This window comes from Narcine bancroftii, chromosome 8 (genome assembly GCF_036971445.1).
Source record: "Narcine bancroftii isolate sNarBan1 chromosome 8, sNarBan1.hap1, whole genome shotgun sequence".
Classification (NCBI taxonomy): domain Eukaryota; kingdom Metazoa; phylum Chordata; class Chondrichthyes; order Torpediniformes; family Narcinidae; genus Narcine; species Narcine bancroftii.
This window is the reverse complement of record NC_091476.1, coordinates 16,256,185-16,268,171: the sequence shown is the minus strand read 5'-3', so window position 1 is coordinate 16,268,171 and position 11,987 is coordinate 16,256,185.

The window sequence follows — 11,987 nt, the reverse complement described above, 5'->3', positions numbered from 1 at the left end:
AAGTATGAATTTAAATATAGTTTAAGTAGTTTATAGAAATGGCACACTCCACGGAACATAATTAATTGGTTTAAGTATTAGGCTCCTAATTTAGGGTTAGTGGGATTTTTTTTAGCTGGGAGGTGGGGATAGTGGAATACTGCACTGTATTTTGATTATGTTTTATGTAAGATGGGTTTTTAATATATATTTGTATTTTATAATATAGAAATAAAGTTTTTAAAAAAATAGTTCACCAGGTTTTCATGGATTTGCTTCCAGTGATCCCACAGCCTCTGCAGCTATACAGACTCTTGTTCAATCCATCGGCAACCCGAGCTCCAGATCCAAAACCTCCAATATAAGCTGGAAGCCTTCAGGACTTGAGGCCCTCCGCGAGCCCTTCTTTCTCTCAGCACTTTCTCAAATCCTACTTCCAATACCTGGTTCCCTTGAGCCAGTCTCTACCAGCTCACAGCCTCTGTGGGTCTTTCTTCAGCAAGTCGCAAACAGCCTGTGTGGGTCCAACCACTGAACCCCTCGCTGGTCTGCAGCCGTGGCCATGATCCTGTTCTGTTATGTTCCGATTAGGGATCGTGAACATGAATCTATGAGAGGTAGGTCATGTCTCACCAATTTGATTGAGTTATTTGAGGTGACAAATATGATTGATGAGAGGAGAGCAGTGGTTGTTGACTACATGAGCTAAAGTAAGGCATGTGGCGAAGACCCTCATGGTAGGCTGATTCTGAAGATACAGATGCAAAAGGATCCATGGTGAGATGATAGTTTGGATACAAAATTGGCTGGCTCATAGAAGACAGGGTAACGGTGGAAAGCTGGAATTGCTGGAGACCTGTGGAGAATGGTGCTCTACAGGGATTGGAGAGAAGACCCCTGTTATTTGTGATATACATAAATGACAGTTGTTCGATTGCCTTATATGTCTCATCCAGGGTGGGAACCTCATCCAGCTCTAGCCTTAGGGGCTGTTGAGGGAGCTGGAGCAGGGCGGAATCTTGGACTGAGCGGTTGGCACTGAAAAGACATTGGAAGTGTTCTGACCATCGGTTGAGGATGGAGATCTTGTCGCTGAGGAGGACTTTGCCGTCTGAGCTGCACAGCGGGCTTTGGACTTGGGGTGAGGGGCCGTACACAGCCTTTAGAGCCTCGTAGAAACCCCTGAAGTCGCCAATGTCCGCGCTGAGCTGTGTTCGTTTGGCGAGGCTAGTCCACCACTCATTTTGGATCTCCCGGAGTTTGCGCTGAAGATGGCTGCATGTGCGATGGAAGGCTTGTTTCTTCTCTGGACAGGATGGCTTTGTAAGGTGAGCCTGGTGGGCAGCTCGCTTCTTTGCCAGCAGCTCCTGGATTTCCTGGCTGTTTTCGTCAAACCAGTCCTTGTTTTTCCTGGAGGAGAAGCCCAGTACCTCTTCAGTGGATTGCAGTATGGTAGTCTTCAACTGATCTTCAACTGATCCCAATCGAACAACTGAAAAGTGGCAAAGCAGCAGGTATGGATGGAATCCCCCCAGAAGTCTGGAAGGCTGGCGGCAAAACTCTGCATGCCAAACTGCATGAGTTTTTCAAGCTTTGTTGGGACCAAGGTAAACTGCCTCAGGATCTTCGTGATGCCACCATCATCACCCTGTACAAAAACAAAGGCGAGAAATCAGACTGCTCAAACTACAGGGGAATCACGTTGCTCTCCATTGCAGGCAAAATCTTCGCTAGGATTCTACTAAATAGAATAATACCTAGTGTCGCCGAGAATATTCTCCCAGAATCACAGTGCGGCTTTCGCGCAAACAGAGGAACCACTGACATGGTCTTTGCCCTCAGACAGCTCCAAGAAAAGTGCAGAGAACAAAACAAAGGACTCTACATCACCTTTGTTGACCTCACCAAAGCCTTCGACACTGTGAGCAGGAAAGGGCTTTGGCAAATACTAGAGCGCATCGGATGTCCCCCAAAGTTCCTCAACATGATTATCCAACTGCACGAAAACCAACAAGGTCGGGTCAGATACAGCAATGAGCTCTCTGAACCCTTCTCCATTAACAATGGCGTGAAGCAAGGCTGTGTTCTCGCACCAACCCTCTTTTCAATCTTCTTCAGCATGATGCTGAACCAAGCCATGAAATACCCCAACAATGAAGACGCTGTTTACATCCGGTACCGCACGGATGGCAGTCTCTTCAATCTGAGGCGCCAGCAAGCTCACACCAAGACACAAGAGAAACTTGTCCGTGAACTACTCTTTGCAGATGATGCCGCTTTAGTTGCCCATTCAGAGCCAGCTCTTCAGCGCTTGACGTCCTGTTTTGCGGAAACTGCCAAAATGTTTGGCCTGGAAGTCAGCCTGAAGAAAACTGAGGTCCTCCATCAGCCAGCTCCCCACCATGACTACCAGCCCCCCCACATCTCCATCGGGCACACAAAACTCAAAACGGTCAACCAGTTTACCTATCTCGGCTGCACCATTTCATCAGATGCAAGGATCGACAATGAGATAGACAATAGACTCGCCAAGGCAAATAGCGCCTTTGGAAGACTACACAAAAGAGTCTGGAAAAACAACCAACTGAAAAACCTCACAAAGATAAACGTATACAGAGCCGTTGTCATACCCACACTCCTGTTCGGCTCCGAATCATGGGTCCTCTACCGGCACCACCTACGGCTCCTAGAACGCTTCCACCAGCGTTGTCTCCGCTCCATCCTCAACATCCATTGGAGCGCTTTCATCCCTAACGTCGAAGTACTCGAGATGGCAGAGGTCGACAGCATCGAGTCCACGCTGCTGAAGATCCAGCTGCGCTGGATGGGTCACGTCTCCAGAATGGAGGACCATCGCCTTCCCAAGATCGTGTTATATGGCGAGCTCTCCACTGGCCACCGTGACAGAGGTGCACCAAAGAAAAGGTACAAGGACTGCCTAAAGAAATCTCTTTGTGCCTGCCACATTGACCACCGCCAGTGGGCTGATAACGCCTCAAGCCGTGCATCTTGGCGCCTCACAGTTTGGCGGGCAGCAACCTCCTTTGAAGAAGACCGCAGAGCCCACCTCACTGACAAAAGGCAAAGGAGGAAAAACCCAACACCCAACCCCAACCAACCAATTTTCCCTTGCAACCGCTGCAATTGTGTCTGCCTGTCCCGCATCGGACTTGTCAGCCACAAACGAGCCTGCAGCTGACGTGGACTTTTTACCCCCTCCATAAATCTTCGTCCGCGAAGCCAAGCCAAAGAAAAAAAACATAAATGACAGATTTTTTTTTAAAAAAGGAGGTGGGTGGTTTCGTAGGTTTGTAGATAAAACAAAGATTGATAGAGTTGTGGACAATGTAGAGGGCGTTCAGTTGCAGATCTAGACAGACAGTTTAATCTAGACAAGTATGAGGGGGGCTGAAATTTGAGAGATCAAATTTAAGGAAAATGTAAACAATTAACAGTAGGGCTCTTGGAAGTGTTGATGTAAAGAGGGATAGGGGGACCAGGTTCATAGTTCACTGAAAGTGACCTCACAAGGAGATAAGGTGGGATAGAAGGTGGCTTCATGGGAAGGGTGGTGGGGGTGGGGGTGGGGGGGAGGTGAGCATAATTGTCAGGAGGTCACATTGCAACTCTATAAAACAATGGTTAGGCTGTAAATGGAATACTGTGTGCAATTCTACTCACCCCATTACAGGAAAGGACAGAGAAGATGATTACCAGAATTTAGGTAAAGACTGGATGAACTTGGATTGTTTTCTCTGAAGTGTCACAGGTTGTGGGAAACTTGTTAGAGGTGTATAAAATCATTAATAAGGTTGACAGTCAGAATCCTTTCCCCAGAGCAAAAGCTCTAGATAAGAGATATTTAAGATGAGGGGGAACAAGTTTAAGGGAGATGTGCAATGCAAATACTTTACGCAGAGAAGAGTTGGTGCCTGGAATGGGCTGCCAGGAGTAGTAGTGGAAGCAGCATTTTAGAGGCTTCTAGATCAACACACCACTAGGATGGAGGGATAACTACCAGGTGCAAGCAGCAGATATATAGTTAGATTTGGAGAGAGTGCAGTAATGTTTGGCATAGACACTGGGACTGAAGGACATGTTCCTGGGCTGTACTTTTCCAAGTTCCATTAAGTAGCCTTGGCCAGAACACTTTTGGAATGCATGTGGAAATCTGCCTTTTCTCTTTTCATGTTTCTTTTGTCCCATATTTCTTTCTTTTTAGAATATTGTTATTGATTTTCAGTAATACGTTTGTACAGCACAATTATGGAATGTGCTACAAAAAAAATTAAGAAAACCACGAGAGAATAATCATACATATGACTTCTCAAAACACAGCCATAATAATAAAAAGTGGACATAATTAAGTTTAAAGTTTTCAAAACCCCCTAGCCCTAAACAAGGTTGAAAATTAATATTGCTGAAACAAAGTATCTCACTCCGAAGTATAGTGCCAAAGTTTTGTGTTAATACTAAACCTAGAAATAGGGTAAAAGTCCAAGAACAGGCCCCATAACATTTGCATTATTAACTGCATACCTAATTTTTTTTCCAAATTTAAACAGAACATTACATCCCTTAGCTATTGTGCATGAATAGTTGGGGTATTATTTTTCCTCTTAATTAAAGTAGCACATCTGGCCAGCAATGAAGTAAAGGATAAAACACAACATTTAATTGGAGTTAGTAATAGTCTTCTCCAAGAGCAACTAAGGGATTTGGTTCTAATTTTAAATAGAGAATATTCAAAGAACTTCTCTCCAATATTTTTCCAAACTGGGGAACGTCCAGAACATATGAATTAAAGAAGCATCACCTATTTTGCATTCATCACAACCAGGATTTATAACAGTAAAAATGAGATAATTTGACTTTAGATCTGTGGCCCCTGTGTACAACTTTGAATTGCAGCAGACAGTAGCAAGTGGAAAGAAATGTAATGTTAATCAGTTTGAAAATAGAGTCCCAAACCTCTTTGGACAGCTAAAGGTTCAAATCCTGTCCTAGGCATTCTTAATTTAGACTAAAGGGATGTGTCTTAAACCAATAAACATCATAAATAACGGATACTACCCCTTTACCCGATGGTTGTAATCCAAAAAATGTATCAAGAATATTCACCTCGGCAGTTCGAGGAAATTGGGGATCTGAGATTGAATGAAATGCCTGATTTGTAAATATCTGAAAAAATTTGCGCTTGGTAAACTGAATTTTCCAACCAATTGTTCAAAAGGTGCAAAACTGTTATCAATAAAAACCTATTTTTAATGCCAAATCTATACCAAACATTAAAACCAAAAAGAAGGGGATTGGATAAAATGGGACTTGCAAGAGAAAAGCCCTGAAATCCAAAATTCTAAACTGCACCTATATTCTCAAACTGTATTTAACAACCAGATTGTCAGTTAATTTATATGAAGCAAGAGAAAGAGAGGAAGAGAAGAGATAGAAACATTTTTGGTGGAATTTAATTCCATTTCTACCCAAGCAGGATGGTCAACTTGATTATGCCAGAACACTTTTGGAATCCATGTGAAAGTCTGCCTTTTCTCTTTTCATGTTTCTTTTGTCCTGTATTTCAAATGATTTCCGTCTTTATGCCAGATTTTCAAAATGTTAAACAAATCTGCTTTGATTGACAACCTAGTCAGTGTCCTGAGCATCTCCTCCCTCTGCCACTGCTGTACCATTTAGGAGAGGCAGTGCAGCAACATGCCAAGGATTCTTCAACAGAATATTGTAACCGTCACACTTGGGTAACTCCATGGGAAATCCACATCTGCAAGTAGCTCTGCTATCCACGTTGTATTCTGACTTGGAGTGGTGACAGATATTCCAGGGGTTTAAAGGCAGTACAAGAGGTAAATGCCCAGTGGGTTCAGGGACAGGACTAGAGAGATCCAAATGGCATGAGATGGAGATTAGAGGTAGTTCTGATGGTAACTGAACTCACAACCAATGGGAAACTAGCCCAAGAATGAGGGGACTGTGGGATGCTAACATCAGCCAGTAAGAGGCAGGCTGGAGTGTGGGACTCAACAATGATCCTTCCCTGAAGCATCCCATAAAGTACCTTCTGACCCACCTGTGCAGAGTGTGTCAGTTGCATATTGGCCTCATCAGTCATCTTGAAGCCCAGACAACCGAGATGCAACAATTCATCTGTGTCCTGCAGGATTGCCTTCCTCATTTCACTCTTCAATTTCAATTTCTTACTGGAAACTTGAAACTCCCACTTTAAAGAATCAAACAGTGTGAATGTTGTTAAATACAGTTATTGGGAGAATGAAGCCAATGTTCTGATTGCATCATGTTACTCAGTGTTCTGTTCTGTTTGTCACTCCATGATTCCTCTCCACAAGATGGCAATACACTACAGCACCCAACACGTATCTCCTCGTTATCATGTCAATGCACCACAGCACCCAACATGTATCTCCTCGTTATCATGTCAATGCACCACAGCACCCAACATGTATCTCCTCATTATCATGTCAATGCACCACAGACCCAACATGCATCTCCTCGTTATCATGTCAATGCACCACAGCACCCAACATGTATCCCCTCATTATTATGACAATGCAAGAGAAAATGGTCTTGATTGAAGAAACTGGGTTGAAAAGCATCACGTACAACAGCTGTTGAGAGCAAATTGTTGGCATCTATGGAAACTCAATGTGATTTGGAATATTGTGAATAAACACCATCCGCATCACTGCCTGCATTTCTATTGTGGAGAAAATTGCAGATTCCTGCTTTTACGTTTTTAATCAAAGAGCTGTTGTAAGCTCTTTGTAAGCTGTTGTAAGCTAGAAAAGACAACAAAAATGTCATCAGCAATGAATGCGACTCCAGTGTAACATGAAATTCATTGGTAAAAGCCTTATGTCCATCTGAATTTTTTCAGTGGTAAATAATTTGAAGAGATAGAAAATACAATTTTCAGAAAGAAGATGAAAACATTACCACATAATTACAGCAAAGAGGTGGAAAATCTCATGAAATGGTGCAAGAGTAATATCCTGAGTCTTAATGTGTGCAAGACAAAAGAGAGGATTATGGACTTCAGGGGGAACTAGGGTCCACTGCCCTCCACTACCCATTAATAGCTCAGTAGTGGAGAGAGAGGAGAGCACCAAGTTCCTCAAAGTCCACTTAAATAGGGACCTATCCTGGACACAAAACATCTCCTCATTTGTCAGGAAGGTACAACAGTGACGCTCTTCCTGAGAAGAATGAGGTGGGCAAGGTTACCGGCCACCAACCTGTCAACTTTCTACAGGAGCTCTACTGAGAGCATCCTAGCCGGCTGCATTTCTGTAGAGCATTGCATCAGAGGTAAATGTAATCTACCAGGATTGTTGTTTGAAGAGGGTTCACAAAATTGAAGACCCCCTATCACCCTGCACACAGCATCTTTCAGCTATTCCCTTCCAAAAGGAGCTACCACTAGGCTGAGAAACAATTCCTTCCCATGGGCAGTGAGAATGCTGAATGACTGAGGAACTGCTCACACAAACCCTCTGAGACTCTACTATTTATTAAACAATATTTATTTGATATACGTATACATACTCTATAGTGTATATATTGTTTATCTGTATGTGCGTTATATCTGTATGCTTGTTTGCACTTATATAATCAGATAATAATAAACGAACTTGAACTTGAACTTATAAAAATGGGGATGATCTGCCTTCCTGAGTTGCTTCATTTCATCTGGTGGCAGTATTCCCACAGAATTCAAGAGAGACTTGGCACAGAATTTGGAAATTGCTTCACTGAGCACCTTTGCTCAGTCTGCACCAGTGGCAGAGCCAACCATTTCAGTTCTGTGCCACACTCCCACACTCACATGTCTGTCCATGGCCTTATGTACTGTCCTACCAAGACCACCTGTAAATTGGAGGAAGAACATCTGATTTTCTGACTGTGCACTCTCCAGCCAGATGGCATTAACATTGACGCTTCAATTTTCTGCTAACCTGCTCTCCTTTTCCCCCCTTACCCTTTCTAGTTCCACTCCTTTCGTCTAGCCATTCCTCCTCCCCTTGATTGCTGCTGTCCTCTACTTCCCTTCTCTACCTATCTCCTCCTGCCTTTGCAACCACACCTTCCCACCCCCCATTCTTGTTCAGACACCTGCTGTGGAGGAACACAGTAGTGCAGGTGTGACTTCACTAGACTGTACAAGCTGGCCTACCTCTGACCCTGTAACTCATCCTCGTAGATTCCAAAAAAAGGCTGATAACCCTGGTCTCCTCTGTCCATACCAGCCTTGGATCTGAGCCAGCAGCATGTAGAAACATGCCTGGTGTTTCTGGATATTAAAGCCTTTAATCACTCGTTTCATATCTGGTTGTGGTTATTGATCATGCCACACCTGCCAACAATTTTTCAATATCTTGACATAAGGCTAAATCCCAAATATTGATTATATACATATAAACATAAAAATACATAAAGAACACTGCATTGTGTTTTTACTATTCCCACAGTATTGCCAGGAGGAAATATCAGGGCAATGGTTCAAAATTTAGAGAAGAAACTCAAGGTGATAACATTAACTTTTTGTCTTCTACACTTGCTCTTATTGTTGGCAGAGATCACAGATTTGGAAGGTATTTGAATTTTGGATTTAGAGATTACAGAATTCAGTCTGATCTTCCTATTTCTGTGTACCAAGGCTACGGAATTGCAGAGGACAAATTTTACGGAGATTGTGAATGGCAGGAGAAGCCTTTTCATATGCACCATTCATCAAAAAAATCATGGATGCGCAGGAGGTATATTGATGTCTGAGAGATGAGCATGACTGCATACTGTACGTAGGAGAGTACGGATAGATCAGAGCTGCAAAACTGCAGGAGGGTGACAGATACATAACTGTCAGTGTATCTTAGAATTTCTCTTTGAAAAATGCAGCATGTGCTGGTAGAGGATTCCAATGAAATGCATTTTGTTAAAACAATTGTAAATATTTAAAAGTGTAAAAATGGCCTGAACTGCAAAATCTCCTTAACCACTGGTTTCTCTGTCCTCCTGCTAGGATATTTCCTCAAATCTCTCTCTTTGAGCATGCTTTTGATCACCTAAATAGTTCCCTGGTGTGGAAGAAGAGATTGATTCAATAAACACAAAAGCTGTAGATGCTGGAGCCTTGAGTAAACAAAGAATTGCTGGAGAAACTCAGCAGATCAGAAAGCATCCAATGGGTAGAACCAGTTAGTCTCGCAAAGAATTGCTGGAGAAACTCACCATTTCCATGCATGGGTGCTGTCTAATTTGCTCAATTCCTCCAGTAGTTCTTAGTTTGCTTAAGATTGATTCATTGGTGGGCTCCAAAATGGTTGAGTAAGGATTTGAATGTGTTTTATTTTACTACTGTGTAGTTAAGTGTGAGTTGACTTGCCTGGATAGCCTTAAAAAAAATTAAAGTTTTTCACTGTGTCTTATACACATGACAATGAACAATTTAATTCAAGAAAGGAAAATCTCAAAGCCTGATATATTTTGGGGTATGCTAAGGTGGTGTGCAGAAATTCAAAATTGCATCTCTTTGGAAAAAATTACATATAATTTGAGAAATAAGTACTCTATGTTTATGCAAACTTGGTGCCCGTACACCCAAATAATGGGATTACATTTGTAGTGATATCCTGGTGAAATTCTCTACTGAATGGTTATAAAATATCTGGAGATATGTGCCAGATGACACCTCTCTAAGCAAACCAAAAAAAATTTCTCTTTTTTTTGTATTTATAGAGTGATATTTTTCTGAGGAGGGAGGGGGTTTTGAGATGGGGGTGAAAACCATCATGTATGCAATTTTTAAAAAATCTGTACTACTATATTCATTATCACTATGTGTATGGAAATTTTTTTAAATATTCAAACAAAAAAAAACGTCCACAGGGTTCTGGGCCGAACCAGGGAAGTTGGGATTCACTGCATGGGTGTTCATTGGCCACATAGCTTCTTTCAAAGCTGCAAGATTTAGGTTGGTAAATGGGAAATCTACAGATGCCGCATGTACGGCAGGACTCAAAAGTGCTGGAGAAACCTAACAAGTCATGCAGCGTCCATATCTCTAATGAGCCCACAGTTGTGTTCAGCTCTGGTTGCCTCATTACAGGAAAGATATGGAAGCATCTTAACCAGGATGCTGCCTAGCATGGAAAATTTGAGGCAAAGTTGGCAATTAGGGATTTTCTCTTTGGAGCAAAGCGGGATGAGGGCGACAATCGAGGTCTAGAAGATTATGAAAGGTATAAGATAGACCGTAAAGAACATTTTCCACAGGGAAAGAGTAGCAAACACCAGAGGACACCTGTACAAAAGTGAAGGAAGTTTAGCTGAGACATTAAGGGCAAGTTTTATACACACACACTTTATATGTGTGTGTGTGTGTGTGTGTGCGCGCGCGTGTGTATATATATAGATATATAATCATGGGTCCTCTACCGGCATCACCTATGGCTCCTAGAACGCTTCCACCAGTGTTGTCTCCGCTCCATCCTCAACATTCATTGGAGCAACTTCATCCCTAACATCGAAGTACTCGAGATGGCAGAGGCCGACAGCATCGAATCCACGCTGTTAAAGATCCAACTGCGCTGGGTAGGTCACGTCTCCAGAATGGAGGACCATCGCCTTCCCAAGATCGTGTTATATGGCGAGCTCTCCACTGGCCATCGTGTCAGAGGTGCACCAAAGAAGAGGTACAAGGACTGCCTAAAGAAATCTCTTGGTGCCTGCCACATTGACCACCACCAGTGGGCTGATATCGCCTCAAACCGTGCATCTTGGCGCCTCACAGTTCGGCGGGCAGCAACCTCCTTTGAAGAAGACTGCAGAGCCCACCTCACTGACAAAAGACAAAGGAGGAAAAACCCAACACCCAACCCCAACCAACCAATTTTCCCCTGCAACCGCTGCAACAGTGTCTGCCTGTCCCGCATCGGACTTGTCAGCCACAAACGAGCCTGCAGCTGACGTGGACATTTACCCCTCCATAAATCTTCGTCCGCGAAGCCAAGCCAGAGATATATATATGTATGTATGTATGTAGGTATATATATATATATAATATATATATATATATATTTATATATATAATATATATATATATATATATATATATATATTTATATATATATAACATATATATATATATTTATATATATAATATATATATATATATTTATATATATAATATATATATATATTTATATATATATATATATATATATATATTTATATATATAATATATATATATTATATATGTGTGTGTGTGTATATATATATGTGTGTGTGTGCGTGTGTCTCTGTGTGTGTATATGTGTGTGTGGGCATTTAAGAGATTATTTTAAGATAGCTAGATGGATGAAAGAAAAATAGAGAGTTATGATATAGGGAGGGTTTAATTTTTTTGTTGGAAGGTATATACGGGTCGCACAAAATTGTGGGATTTTGTAAAGGAATTAGGGGATATGGGGAGAAGGCAGGTAGGTGGAGTTAGGTCATAAACTAGATCAGCCATGATCTTATTGAATGATGGAGCAGGCTCGATGGGCCATTTTTGGCCTACTCCTGTTCCTACTTCCTATGTTCCTAAACAGGCGGATGCCCAAATAAAAGTGGGGGCGAGGAGGTGGGAGTGGAAGGGATACACGCTAATAGGTTAAAAAAATGGATACAAATATTTATGATTTGAGTGCAAAAATTTTTCTTGAGTTCGCATTGTATTTACCAATGACCACATAATATTCTTGGCCTTTAGTTTCAGACCCTCACAAATGTCTTCCCTAAACAAACCTGATTTTCACATTCTGTCTTTTTTGATGATACATACTCCTAATCATGATGTTGCCCTAATGAGAAATCCTGTAATGTCTCAATACATCCAACGCTGCTTCCAGAAATGAACCTTTTCATAATTATAGATTCATAAAAATATAGCCTGTGCTATATGTTTATAACTAATGTCTTTATCCCTGGATCA